The sequence below is a fragment of the Microcaecilia unicolor genome, chromosome 1 (genome assembly GCF_901765095.1).
Source record: "Microcaecilia unicolor chromosome 1, aMicUni1.1, whole genome shotgun sequence".
Classification (NCBI taxonomy): Eukaryota; Metazoa; Chordata; class Amphibia; order Gymnophiona; family Siphonopidae; genus Microcaecilia; species Microcaecilia unicolor.
In genome coordinates this window covers 568,686,143-568,701,635 of record NC_044031.1, presented here as the reverse complement: position 1 = coordinate 568,701,635, position 15,493 = coordinate 568,686,143, and positions in this window count along the sequence as shown.

Sequence of the window (15,493 nt, the reverse complement as noted above, 5' to 3'; positions counted from 1 at the left end):
ATCCTGCAATGACAGCAATTAAAACAGTTGGGAACTCAGAGTAAACCAGTAACATTAAAGTAATTATGCAAAAATAATGTTTTTTGCACATAGATTATTTAAGTTAAAACTCTGTGTAACAATATTTAACCTTAAGCTGAAATCAGTAAATTTAAGAACTTCTATTTCTGTAGAAAACAACTAATAATACAAAACAGATGTGACTCTTGTTAACAAAGATATGTCATCACGCAAGTACCAAGTCTATGTTTCCAATATTTAATTCCTATTAACTATTCTACCAATAACTTGACACTTTTTCTTTAAAATATGTTTCTCCTTTCTCTTTGCAGGTACACTTGAAAACTGTTCATAGGCAAGTATGTTTTCTTTATTTGGTATGTATCAGGTATGTATGTTGCTAGCCTAGACTTTTATAAAGGTGTAGATGACAGCATGTGCTTATATATGAAGTTTCCTCTCACTTATCTGAAGATTTTCCACCTTTCTTGACTTCCTTGATTCTTCATCTGTCTATTCAAGGGACCAGAACACCCTAAATAACTATGGATTTTCTAATGGTATCAGTAGTTGTCACACTCCTTTTTTTTTTTTTTTTTATTTACCATTTAAAGATTCACACAATAATGTGATAATACATCTCACATTAGAAAATAAGGTAATTTCCTTACAAAAAGTATCATAAGGTAACAATTAACACTTTTTTTTTTTCCGTCCACAAACAAGGAAAAATGGATTCCAAGAAAAGGAAAAATAAAGAACAAAAATAGGAAAACATTTTTTTACATTAGCTACCTCTTGATTCAGACTCCAGCCTGCAATGTAGGAGGGCATGTAACAGTCACTTCTACCCTAGCATCCAAAAATTCTTTAAGCTGTTTAGGGTCTACAAATTGAAATTGTTTGCCCTCTAGCATAACAGTACATATACAAGGAAAACGTAAAACAAAACTAGCTTTCAGGGCTTCAACTCTAGGACGTAGTTCCAAAAAGGCCCTACGTCTCACTTGCGTCGGCCTAGAAAGATCAGGAAAAATCCTTATCTTGGAGCCCATAAACAGATCATCTAGGTGTCTCAGGGAAAGTCTTAATACTGCATTCCGGTCCGGCTCGAGCACAAAAGTGACTAACATTGTAGTCCTGTAGGTAATCACTTCCAGTGAACTTTCCAGGAAAGAAGTAAGATTCATTTCTTCACCCATTGCTCGTCTAGGGGGATCTCCCATTGTCCCCTTAACATTCCAGATATAATGGGCTCGAGTTATGGGAGGTAATGAGTCTTTGTCCATTCCCAGAATGTCAGTCATATATTTTTTTACCATCTCTATTGAGGAAATTAAAGGAGACTTGGGGAAATTAAGAAGCCGAAGGTTAAGTCTCCGAGACTGATTTTCAAGGTATTCCAAACGTTTGTGTAAGAAGTTATTGTCCTTAACCAAAACGGATTCCAAAGACCCCATTTCTTGAATCTTAGTATCTAATTTTTCAATCTTATTGGACTGTTGTGCTGTCACCTGTGCCTGAGTCAGGACTGCTTCTGAAAGAAGTTTTATATCTTGAGAATTTTCTTTTAACATACTTTGCATGGAGGAGTGAGTATTATATACCATGTCCCACAGTGACTCGAGTGTCACAATTGAGGGTTTACTTATTCCAGCAGTTGGCATAAGGGAGTGTGGTGGGGTCTCGGTACGGGAAAGTCTATTAATAATAGCTTGCGGTAGTACCTTTGAAGCCAAATCGGCTGAAAACATAAAGTCCGGGGTCCCACTCGAAATCGCCTCTGTCCTCCCCTCTGGCAGCTCCGAATTCACCACTTCGGTATCGGGTGCTGTCTGGATTTCGGCGAGTAATTCACTTCCTGGTTGTGGAGGTTCCCTGCGGTCCTCGGGGCTTAGAGAAACCCCGTCTCCGCTCCCTATCGACGCAGTCACGTCGACAGTGGCAGAGGGAGTCGAAGTACACAGAGGTCCCGGCGGCATCCTGGGGAACTGTAAAGTTGTTTGCCTCAGAGCTAACGAGGGTCCAGGGACCGAGGGGAGCTCCCTCACCTTCCCCCTCCGTTTTCCCATCGCAAACGACGGAACGGGGGAGCCACAGAAGGCAACAATACACAGCGTCCTCCAGGAGCTCACACAGGTGCGTGTATGAAAAACGCCATCTTGGAATCCCCGTCACACTCCTTTTAATTCAAGTACTTAGGTCTGCAAACCACTCCTTGTTTTGACAGTGGTTGTCAATGTTGAAGAACAGTTGTTTTTAATCAGGATCTGGAAAATGGTCAATAAGCATCCAGCCAAAACCTTAAATTATTTTCCTTACAGTCACTGGTACAGTAATGTTAGCACTGTAGTATTAGAAAAATCAGACAAATGTTGGCACTGTTCGCTGCAAGTGGGTACTTTCTCTCATATGCTATATGAGTGTCCTCCGATCTTTCAATTCTGGAAGGCTGTTTGGAATATTATACAAAAACTTTTGCCCATAACTGATGACCTGACTTATTCAATTGTAATTTTTAAGTCCGTTCATGCAACTTTTGATTTGACCTCCCCGCAATCAAAACTATTGGACATTCTCCTCACTATTGCTCAACGGCATATTTTGCAAAACTAGAAAAACGCACAGTTGCTGAATATTAATTTCTGGTGGAATACAGTCCTGCAGCATCAGAAGTTTGAGCTCACCATGGCTGCGAAAAGTCGGATGATAGTATCTAAGAAAAAAATTTGGTCTATTTTGGACAACTACCTCCAAACTATTCAGGCCACACCTTAAACCAGTACAAAGGACTTATTTGTTAAACACCTGGATGCTTTCCCCTCCTTTTTTCTCTTCTTTCCTTTCTCTTTTTTTTTTCCTTTCCCACCTGTTGTGTTTCTTGCTTCCTATGTTTTTCCATCATTGTTTTCCTGTTATTTGTATTCTTGGAAATTAATAAAATATTTGGAGAAAAAAAAAAGAAATATGATTTAAATTAGCACTAGCAGTTCTCTTCAAATCAAAAGTAACCTTCGCAGGTCAGAAGCACCTGAGACCAGGGCCACAAAAATACACAAAGGGTTTCTTAACAACAGTCTCTACAGACACACTGAGCTGGCCATGGATTGAGGCTGGATAAGAATCCGGAAAGCCATAGGGTGTTAAGCCAGGCTTATACTCTCATGCCAAGAAAAGACATGCAAGCAAACAAGAACTTTACTGTAATTTCTGCAACCAGCAGTTCAGAAATCCATTAAGATTTAATTCAATTCAAATCAATTTGCAATCTAACTTGATATCAGAAGCTAATAAAACAGAACAAATTCAGGGATATGGTGTATCTTCTCAAGTTCAATTTATAAATCCTACGGTATGTATAGCTCTTCCTGTCCATGCCCATCCCTTCTGGGTATAACAAACTAAGTCTGTGCCTGCAGCACTTTTGTAGTAAATGGATCTTCCTTTGGATCAGACCTCCCTGTGTGCCCACACTGCTATCCCAAAAGAGTATCTCTCTAGGCAACCACCTTTGGTTCCAAATAGGCTCTCCTGTTTTTGCTCCTAGGCTGGGAATCACCTGATTCCTACCTGGAGCATTCCTCCACTTCACAGTTAATGTTTTAGTGGCAGAAACCTCTACCTTGGTCAGCCTTTAGATCTTGAACCCATCCAGGACACCCCCCCTTTTCACAAGGTTCCCGGTGGGGGTAGAGGCAACCAATGACCCCAAGCTCTCCCCAACCTTATTTGTTAATTTCTTACTCCTCCCTTACTGTTCAATAACCAGAAACATTTTCTCTCAGCACTTTCCCATAAATTGGGGCTTCTCTTAACATTTTCTTCCTCCCCCAGCAGGGGCGGACTGACCATTCAGGCAACCGGGCAGTGCCCAAGAGCCCACGGGAGTAGAGGGCCCAGTACGTCCCTCCCATGTGCCCTACATCCCTCTTGCCCCTCCTCCCCTAGGTCCAGGATGTCCCTTCTCTCTCCTGCTGACACTCTGATGCAATTTCTGTAAGAAGGAGAAGCCAAATCTGCACTTACTGTCCTGAGACCTGGTCCGCTAATGCTGGAATTTCTCTCTGCTGCGGCCCACCCTCTACTGATGTAACTTCCTTCTGCCATAAGTGTGTGCCACGGCAGAGGTAAGTTCCGGCATCAGCGGACCAGACCTCATGACAGTATGTGCAGACTCGACTTCTTCTTACAGCTTGGAAGCTCTTTTCTGGTGAAAAGGCAGGGCAAAAGAGGATGTAAATTAGAATGATCAGGTAAGCACATCTACCATATTCATGCAGATGGGAGTTAGTCTGGCTCTTGGTGTAAACCCCCTAGTCGTGGAGCAGGTAAATTTGAATAATGGAAGAAATAAATATATGAGTGTCACAGTTTTAAATAGGGTTCCCAAATAAACTCCACACAACCAAGGGATTTAGCAAGAAAAAATATTAAAGGTTTTATTAAAGGGTAAAAGGGATAGAGGGTAAAGTAAATAGAAACACTTGTTGCTTATGTTTCTTAAATGTTGGTACCAATTTTTACAGGTTGATGGTATTAAATAAAATTAGTGCAAAATGTTAAATGCTTTGAAATAAGTCACAAAGGAAATAAAGGCAATAACAATTTTAAAACTACAATTACAGTCACCAAGAATCACAGTTATCAAGGATCACAGCTATCAAGACCCCAACTCCACATCTGCAGTAACCCAAAACATCCCACACATGTACACAGTACTAATTAGTGTACTCAGATCTGATATATATATAGTTTTCAATTTGTGTGCACACAATAATATTATCGGTATATCAAATCTTCGCTAGCATCGCTGCTTTCTTGCATTGGGTACCTTAGTCTTCGTCAGTCCACTGGTCCAGGGACCCCCGATACCTACTATTCTTTTTTTTTTTATATATATATATTTTATTAGAGATTTCTCAAATACAAAATAACCAACATTCGGCTGCTCAGTAACATATTTCTTCTACATCAAGCTTATTTAACTCCAACTTTAACCTTCCCTCTCTTCCCTCCCTACCCCGGTGGTGTGTTTGGCTGTTCTTTATACTGTTCATAAAGTGTCCATATTTTGTTGAAAGCCCGCATGGACCCTCTTCGCATAGCTGTTAACTTTGACATTTGATATAGGTGTTCAACTTTCCCTGTTGCTATTTGTAGTGTTGGTGGTTGCACCTGCTTCCATGCCCGAGCCAGTCCAAGTCTTGCCGCCACAAAATATTGAGTCGCCAGTCTATGTTGCCAGCCGGATATCGCCGCTGGTTTAAAATGCAGTAGGCAATGTTCTGCCTTCCATGGGTATTTTCTTTGTAGAACTTTACCAACCAGCTGCAATATCTCTTTCCAGTATTCTTCTATTTTCCCACATGACCACCAAATGTAGAAGAATGTGCCTCTGTGGCCACACTCCCGCCAACACTGTCCTGATGTTTCCGGGAACATCTTTTGTAGTCGGTCTGGTGTATAATACCACCTATAAAATATCTTAAAACCATTTTCATTCACCGTTTGTGCTATGGATGGCTTAAGTAAATATTTATAATTACTCTTCCAAACTATTGTGGGATAAGTAGTCTGTAATATCTCTTCCCATCTCTTTTGATATAGTACCTGAGGATCTGTCCGTCCCAGCAAAGCCAAGTATATACGGGTTATCCCTCCTTTGCCTCCTCCTCTAATGATCGCAAGTTCTAAATCTGTTTCAGCTAGGTCTAATTCATCCTGCGCTTTCTTCTTAAGGAAGCTACGCAGGTTGCAATAATAGGTAAGATCTCTCTCTATCAGGCCATATTCCTCCTGGAGGTCTGCAAAGCAAATCATTTCTTCATCTTTCCATGTTTGCCCTAATGTTCGCAACCCTGCTTGGGCCCATTTGTCAAAAATCTTCTCCGATCTCCCCAATGAAAACCCTTTTGCCCAACGTATTGCTGTTTGCCGATAATACACCCTTTCCGGGAATAGACGCCTCCTCAATTGGTACCAAGTCCACAGAGGATGTCTCAATCCAATGGGAATTGTTTTTATTATGGGCACCAGTTCCTCTTTCGGTATCCACAAGATTCTTCTATTTCTCGCCTGCCCAACCATGCTCTTTCCCAATGAAGCCATTTCTTAGATGCCCCAGGTGACCACTCTGCCAAGACCCGAATCTGGGCCGCTTGATATTATAGGTAGAAGTTAGGGACTCCCATACCTCCTCTCTCCCATGTTTGAAACATCATAGATCGCCTCACTCGTGGTGGGCGTTTCCTCCAGATATATGCAAACATTTTGCGATTAAGCTTTGTAAAGAAGCTTGCGGGAATTGGGATCGGAATTGCCATAAATAAGTACAGCAATTTCGGAAGCAGCATCATTTTGATGGCGTGTATGCGCCCTTGCCAAGATATGTTAAGTCCTTCCCATCTGTCTAACTCCTGAAAAAGTTCTTCTGCTTTCTGGGGGAAGTTAGCTGCATATAGCCCCTCTAGCTGTGGGGTTATCTGTATGCCCAAATATTTAATAGCCTTTTTCGCCCATACAAAGGGAAACTCAGTCTTAAGGGCCGCTAATTCTTTGGAGGGCACTGTGAGATTCAGAAAGGTGGATTTTTCCAAGTTCGGTTTAAACCCTGATAGTTTCCCATATTGCGTGAGATGTTCTATTACCCTTTTTATAGATGTTTCTGGTTTCGCAATTGTGAGCAATATATCATCGGCAAACAGCATAAGTTTATGTTCTCTCCACCCTCTCACCACTCCCTTTACTGCCCCATCTTTCCTAAGCATGCAGGCTAGCGGTTCCAGGGACAGAGCGAAAAGGAGTGGAGATATCGCACATCCCTGTCTGGTCCCACGTTGAAGCTTAAATGTTCTTGTATAAGACCCATTAATTTTTAATGTTGCTAGTGGACCTTGATATAGTAGCTGTAACCATCTCAGAAACTTCCCCTCTATCCCCACCCACTGCAATACTTGGAACAGAAACGACCAGTCCACTCAATCAAATGCTTTTTCCGCATCGATTGAAAGCAATACTGCTGAGGTCTGGTCGTCTCTCACCTGCTGGATAACGTGCATCAGGCATCTGGTATTGTCAAATGTCTGTCGCCCCGCTATAAAACCCGCTTGATCCTCATGTACTATACCTGGAATCTGCTTTTGCAGTCTGCAGGCCAATATTTTTGTAAATATCTTGTAATCTACATTCAAAAGCGAGATTGGCCTGTAGGAGCTACAAAGCTGTGGATTTTTCCCTGGTTTTAATAATAGGGTTATTGCTGCTAATCTCCAGGTATAGCGTAGTTCCTGAGACTCAGATAGATCATTAAACACTTTCAATAGGACTGGGGCCAGATGCTTACTATACACCTTGTAGAACCTAGTAGGAAATCCATCTGGACCTGGGGCCTTACCACTTGCCATATCTGTTATTGCCCACATTATCTCCTCTAGTGAGATGGGGGCTGACAGCTGCTCGGATCCTCCTCTCTCCACCCGCGGAAGATCCGCCTCTTGTAAGTATTGCTCTATTTCAGCTGCCTCTGGGACTTGTTCTGGTTCATATAAATTTGTATAATAATCCAAAAACGCCTCTTGAACCTGTTCCATCTGTGTGACAAAATTCCCATCCGCTGTTTGTATGCCCCCTATATGATTACGTTGCGCTAGCTTTTTCAATTTACAAGCTAGCAGTCTACCCGTCTTGTTCCCAAATTCAAAGTGTTCTTGTTGTGTCATTTGCAGTTTGGCGGCCAATTCTGCCAGCTGCAACTCATGAAGTTTATTTCTCAGCTCGTTTAATTTTATCTGTCCACTGGTGTCTTTGGGGTTCTTTTTATGTGCTTGTTCTAGTTTCGATAGTTCTGCCCTAATACTCTCTTCTTGTTCCACTCGTGTTTTGGTTATATGTGCTCCCAGTTCTATTAATTGTCCTCTAAGGACCGCTTTCAGACCTTCCCATAAATATTCTGAGCGAACCTCCCCCACATCATTAAATTTAAGATATTCCTCAATATATTTTTCTATCACTGGGATATTTTTAGTATCCATTAGGATTGCCTCATTTAACCTCCAGTATCGCATGCCCACCTGCCGAATTCCTATATGTAGTTCTATTACTACTGGAGCATGATCCGACCAGGTGCGTGGTTCTATATTAATCTTACGTATGGTATTAGCCACTGCCACATCTCCCATCCATCCATCTATTCTAGAATAGGACCTGTATTTAGCGGAATAGTATGTATAGTCCCTTTTCTGACCATGTTTTGCTCTCCATAAATCTGTCAGTCCCCATCTGGCCAAGAATCCCTTCAATCCTTTCCTATCTAGTTTAGCATATACAGCTTGGCCTGTAGAGTTATCTAACGGGGGATGAATCGTGACATTAAAGTTTCCCCCCAAGAGGAGTCGACCTTGTTGGTGTTTTTGCAATTGTTGTTCCACTTTTTCTATAAACTGTCTCTGCCCGGAGTTCGGGGCATACATATTAACAATTGCGTACTGGACATTATATAATGAGATTAATACCAGCAAGAATCTGCCTTCTTTATCAGTTACTGTATGTTGAACCTGCCAGGGAAATGAATCCGACAGCGCTATTAATACCCCTCTCTGTTTAGAATTATCTATACATGATGAGAATAATATTGTAGGGTATCGCCTATGACCCACCAGCCTCTCATGACACTTTTTCAGTTGTGTCTCCTGCAAAAGCACTATGTCCGCTCGCAAGCGTATCATTTCTTTAAATGCTAACTGGCGCTTCATAGGCGAGTTAAGGCCCCTCACATTGAATGTTACACACTTAAACACTTTATCACCCGATGCCATTCAATCAGTCTATTGTATATCCACCACCGTTTCCCTTTATCCCAATCCCCCCACCCCCCTCCCTCTTTCCCTAATAACCTGGAATAGCATGCCCCCTTCTTCTTTGAAGGCATGCTAAGAAAAAGTGTGGACTTCCGTTCCCACCTTCGATACCAGCCCATTTAGGTGCTCTGGCCCTTAGCCGCTTGCAGGCACAGTTCTAACTGTCTCAGTTTCCAAATTTGGCAAGTCTTTATGGGCAGAAATTTAATTCCAAAGTGCAGTGTTCTTTCATGTGCCTTTCCCTGACGCAAGCCGTTGATCTGATGCTTGTCTTCTCAGCCGTCCTCCCCCCTGCGACACTCTCTGCCATTTCTGCCTGTTCTTTTTCGGGGATCCACTGGTTTGACGTGCTGTGGTCGCTGATGTCTCCTTGTCCTGCCCCAAAAACTCTTGAGCCTCCTCAAGCGTGACCACTCGGCGCTGCTTGCCCTCTTTATAAAACACTAGGGCAAAAGGATGTTGCCACTTATATTTGATTCCCTCATCTCGGAGCTTTTCCGTTAATGGGCGCAGTGCTCCTCGCCTTTTCAATGTGGTAGCCGCTAGATCTTGAAATAATTCAATGGGATATGTCTCCCATATTATAGGACTAGCTGCCCTTGCTTGGTGCATGACTTCCTCTTTAACTTTGAACTCTGTAAAGCAAGCCACAATGTCTTTAGGCACATTAGCCTTTCTCGGACCAAGTGCCCTGTGCGCACGCTCTAGTTTGATTGTTTCTGGTACCACTGTGTGCTCCGGGGTAGAGAGCAGGTGAGCCGCTATATCCTGCACTACTTTTTCGCAGTTGATAAATTCCGGTAACTCCGGCAGGCCTCGCACTCGGATATTAGATCGCCGGCTTTTATTTTCAAGGTCTTCCACCTTGTCAGTGAGGAATCTCATGTTTGCTTGTTGCTCTACCATTTGCTGCTCTATCCCCGTTATCATTTCTGCATGCTCCTCAAGGCCCACTTCAGTCTCGTTAACTCGGTTCCCCAGTTCTTTGATCTCTTCTCTTAAGTCTGCGCTTAATTGCGCGAAATCGCGCCGCATCTCTTTAATGTCCTTTTTAATGTCCAACAACCATGTACTCAGCTGTTCCCATTTATCTGGTGGCAGCTCATTTTCCTGTGTTTCTTCGTGTGCGCCCTGAGCGCTTGTAGTTCCCGGGCTTAGGGAGGCCCCTTGACTCGGCTGATCTCCTGCCTGCTTGTCCGCCACGTGGTCGCGTTCCCGATATGCGAAGGCAGTTAGATCCGCCGTTTTGGGTTCGCCATCTTCGAGAGTGCGTGTCTTTCGCTGGCTGTTCTTACTTCTCGCCTTTCGTTTCGGGCTCCAATTGCTCTACTTTTTAGCTAGTATTTGGGCTGGTATTCGGGAGCTTCGCGTTCAGACCGCCATTGCAGATCGTGACGTCACCGGAAGTCCCCGATACCTACTATTCTGACTCAAAAAAAACTCAAAATAGGAAAACCCTGACTTTCTGTGCTCGGTGTATGTGCTAACCTCAATCAGTAGTTTCTTTGGCAAGGAACTTGGGGACTAACTAGATTCAAATAAAACAGATAAGCGGGGGAAACTCCTATCTAACCCGCCCAAAACATGACCCCTTTTGTTTTGTTCTGTTATACAACCACCCCAAATCTCACTGATGGATGGCTACACTAACTCCCCTAGAGGCAGGCACTCACAGGACTCAAGGCATAGGCATGGCAGCTGTTCCCCAAGGCAGGCTTTTTTTCTGGATCACCGGAGGCAGGCATAAACAAGAAAAACACAGTGTTCACTTTTAGTCTGGCCACTCAGTGCAGGGGGGGGGGGGGGCTGTCTCTCTGTCTCTTCTTGTGGGGCTGTTTCTCATAAGCCTCTTCTTTACAGGACAGTCTCACAGCCGGCTTTCTCCTCTCTGGACAGGCAAACACTCACACAGAGGGATGCCCTGGGGGGACTTCTGGGATTCAGGGATCTCATCAAGCTGCTCTCTCTCTCTTCAGCTCTGCACTGCTCCCAACACACTCCAGACCCCCTTCTCTTTCCCCTCTACTGCTCTCTCTTCCTGAGTGCCTGTATTTCTTCAGGACTCACCAGCTCTCTCTTCATCTGGAGCTCATCAGTGGGTCCTCTGTCAGCTGCCTTTTCTTGCCTTGATTGGATCTTATCCTCATCCAGCCTGCCTGAGCATGCCCCTCTCTGCCTGAGTCCAATTTCTTCTCTCAGGCCATGCTTTCAGCCACCTTTCTTTGTCTGTAGCCTCGATTGCCTTGCTGTTCCCAGGCAGCCTCTGCTGTAGTGTAAAACTTTTTTTCTTTGTTCCACTCCTCCTGCCCCCTGGATTGGCTCAAAATTCGTGCCAATCTAAGGATCAGACTGCCTCCTGCCACCTCATTGGTCCAAATTCGTGCCTCTTAGCAGATTCTGGCTCCTATTGGCTATCTCACACACTGTCCCTCCCCTAGTTCCCAGCTTGCTTTGGGTACCTTAGCCAGCAAATCAGGAGCCTTGTACTGTGCTCTTAGACAGCCAATCGGAAGATATGGTAACAAGTCTGCCCTTCTCTCACAGCTACAAACTGTTGAAACTTTATAAACACACATCTAGCATTTATGGACACCTGAGTTCTTTGTTTTATAGCAGTGCTGGAGCATTCAAAACACTTTAAGCATTCTAACAAAAGGTGCTAGCATTGTTGCTGGCTCTCAGCTTGTCCTCTGTGTCTCCCTGCTCTCTGCAAGATGCCCCCTTCCCAGGAAAGAGGGGGGGGGGGGGGGGAGGACAAGGTAAAAGCTTCTTTTCTTCTCTATATTTACACTTGGGAATAAAGTGGGTTTTGCACTAGAGTGGGGCCTAGAATCCCAAGAATGCCGATTTCAGAGGATCCTTTACTGAAATTTACAGTGGCCTGTTTTCTGTTTGATGAGTCTTTTTTTTTTCTTTTATTGTTAATTTCCTAACGTAAGGGTGCCAGATTGAGTACAGGGAGGCAGTTTATAGTTGGAAGTGTTATCTCAAAAATCTTGTTTAGATAAAATGTAAAAAATGTTAGGTGATGTTTTTGCCACTGGAGTAGTTTGTGTGTGGTAAGAGCTTCCAGGGTTATGCCTCTTGCAGTAGGTCCAGGCAAAATATTTGTAGGGAATAACTTAATTCAAGCACTGTTTTAAAACAATTCAGCCATCAATCAACCCCCCCCCCCCCAAAAAAAAAAAAAAAAAAAAATCACCTCATACTAGACATCTATTTAAGTACAATAAGATAGGCAAATACCAAGAATAAGATTTTTGTAGATGTCAAATACCCAGATTGAAAAGGAGCCTGGTCCTGCTTGCTTTAGGGTGTGTGCTGTGTTCCACCTTCCCCCTACTGAAAGAATAAAACTGCCTCAAAGAATAAAACCACATAACAGATGGTTCACAGTAGGCTCAGGCAGACTTCATCATGTGACACAGAAGCATCCGCCCGCACAAGTGTTGCCACTACAAAATCCATTTGCTCCACTACAGCACTGTGATGTTCCTGAAAATAAAACTGAAGCGGAAAAAAAAGACAAAGCAAGGAAGGGGGAACAAAAATATAAGAAGGTACCCAAAGAGAAAACACCCTCACAAATCACTAAAACCAAAACACATACTAGGAAATGTACATGGAAAGCAATGACCACAAATGCTCGCAGTCTAAGCAATAAAATTCATGACCTTCAAGCCCTGATTTTGGAGGCTGACTTGGACATAGTTGCAGTCACAGAGACATGGCTCAATGGTTCCCATGAATGGGATGTAAACATACCAGACTATAATCTTTTTAGGAAGGATAGAGAGGGACGTATAGGTGGAGGAGTAGCTCTGTATGTGAGAAATGATATCGCAGCGACTGAAATGACAGGGAACTGGGGAAAGGAAGAAGCGATATGGATCACCTTAAAAAGAGAGGATGGAACCTTGGTCCACGTGGGTGTTGTCTATAGACCCCCGACACAATTGGAAGAACTAGATAAAGATCTGATCGCTGATATTCAAAAGTTGGGGAAGAAAAGAGAGGTGCTGCTGTTGGGAGATTTTAATCTGCCAGATGTAGATTGGAAGGTTCCATCTGCAAAATCGGAAAGAAGTAGAGAGATTGTGGATGCTTTCCAAAGTGCTCTGCTCAGACAAATGGTGACCGAACCCACGAGGGAGGGAGCCACGTTGGATCTGGTGCTCACAAATGGGGATAGTGTGTCAAATGTCCAAGTGGCTGCACACCTGGGAAACAGTGACCATCAAACGGTTTGTTTTGATGTAACGGCTCATGTGGATGGCGGCCACTCTAAAGTCCTGGATTTCAAGCGAGCTGACTTTAACAAAATGGGAGAATACCTGAGGAAGGAGCTGATGGGCTGGGAGGACATACGAGAAGTGGAAGGACAGTGGTCCAGGCTAAAAGAAGTAATAAACAGGGCCACAGACCTTTATGTAAGGAGAGTAAATAAAAGCAAGAGAAAAAGGAAACCGATATGATTCTCAAAGCAAGTGGCTGAGAAAATAAAGATTAAAGAGTTAGCGTTCCAGAAATATAGAAAATCTCAAGAGGAGGAACACGGAGAGGAATACCGGATGAAACTGAAAGAAGCCAAGAGAGAGGTACGTCTGGCGAAGGCGCAAGCGGAAGAACAAATGGCTAGAAATGTAAGGAGGGGCGACAAAAACTTCTTCAGGTATATTAGTGAAAGGAGAAAGACTATAAAGGAATTGTGAGACTAAAAGATACAACAAAACGCTATGTAGAAAATGATGAAGAAAAAGCCAATTTGCTAAATAGATACTTCTGTTCTGTTTTCACTGAAGAAAACCCTGGGGAAGGACCGAGAGGGACTGGCAAAAGTACACCTGAGAACGAGGTGGATAAAGCGCCGTTCACAGAAGAGAGTGTGTATCAACAACTTGGAAAGCTAAAGGTGGACAAAGCCATGGGGCCGGACGGGATCCACCCCAGAATACTGAGGGAGCTCAGAGAGGTTCTGGCGGGTCCTCTTAAAGACTTGTTTAATAAATCCTTGGAGACGGGAGAGGTTCCGAGGGATTGGAGAACGGCGGAGGTGGTCCCTCTTCACAAAAGTGGGGATAGGGAAGAAGCTGGAAACTACAGGCCGGTAAGCCTCACTTCGGTTATTGGAAAAGTAATGGAAGCGATGCTGAAGGAAAGGATAGTGAATTTCCTGGAAGCCAATAAGTTGCAAGATCCGAGACAACATGGTTTCACCAAAGAGAAATCGTGCCAAACGAATCTCATTGAATTCTTTGACTGGGTGACAGGAGAATTAAATCAAGGACGTGCTATGGACGTCATCTACTTAGATTTCAGCAAGGCTTTTGACATGGGTCCCCACAGGAGGCTCTTGAATAAACTAGACGGCCTGAAGATAGGACCCGAAGTGGTGAACTGGATTAGGAACTGGTTGACGGACAGACGCCAGAGGGTGGTGGTGAATGGAGTTCGCTCGGAGGAGGGAAAGGTGAGTAGCGGAGTGCCTCAGGGATCGGTGCTGGGACCGATTCTGTTCAATATATTTGTGAGTGACATTGCCGAAGGGTTAGAAGGTAAAGTTTGCCTATTTGTGGATGATACTAAGATCTGCAACAGAGTGGACACCCGGGAGGGAGTGGAAAACATGAAAAAGGATCTGAGGAAGCTAGAAGAATGGTCTAAGGTTTGGCAATTAAAATTCAATGGCGAAGAAATGCAAAGTGATGCACTTAGGGAGTAGAAATCCAAGGGAGACGTATGTGTTAGGCGGGGAGAGTCTGATAGGCACGGACGGGGAGAGGGATCTTGGGGTGATAGTATCTGAGGACCTGAAGGCGACGAAACAGTGCGACAAGGCGGTGGCCGTAGCTAGAAGATTGCTAGGTTAGAGAGAGGAGTGACCAGCAGAAGAAAGGAGGTTTTAATGCCCCTGTATAAGACATTGGTGAGGCCCCACCTGGAGTATTGTGTTCAGTTTTGGAGGCCGTACCTTGCGAAGGATGTTAAAAAAATGGAAGCGGTGCAAAGAAAAGCTACGAGGTTGGTATGGGATTTACGTTCCAAGACGTATGAAGAGAGGCTTGCTGACCTGAACATGTATACCCTGGAGGAAAGGAGGAACAGGGGTGATATGATACAGACATTCAAATATTTGAAAGGTATTAATCCGCAAACAAATCTTTTCTAGAGATGGGAAGGCGGTAGAACGAGAGGACATGAAATGAGATTGAAGGGGGGCAGACTCAGGAAAGATTTCAGGAAGTATTTTTTCAAGGAGAGGGTGGTGGACGCTTGGAATGTCCTCCCGCGGGAGGTGGTGGAGATGAAAACGGTAACGGAGTTCAAACATGCGTGGGATATGCATAGAGGAATCCTGTGCAGAAGGAATGGATCCTCAGAAGCTTAGCTGAAATTGGGTCGCGGAGCAGGTGGGGGGAAGAGGGGGTGGTGATGGGGAGGAGAGGATAGGGGAGGGCAGACTTATACGGTCTGTACCAGAGCCGGTGATGGGAGGAGGGACTAGTGGCTGGGAGGCGGGAAATACTGCTGGGCAGACTTATATGGTCTGTGCCCTGAAAAGGACAGGTACAAATTCAAGGTAAGGTATACACATATGAGTTTGTCTTGGGCAGACTGGATGGACCATGCAGGTCTTT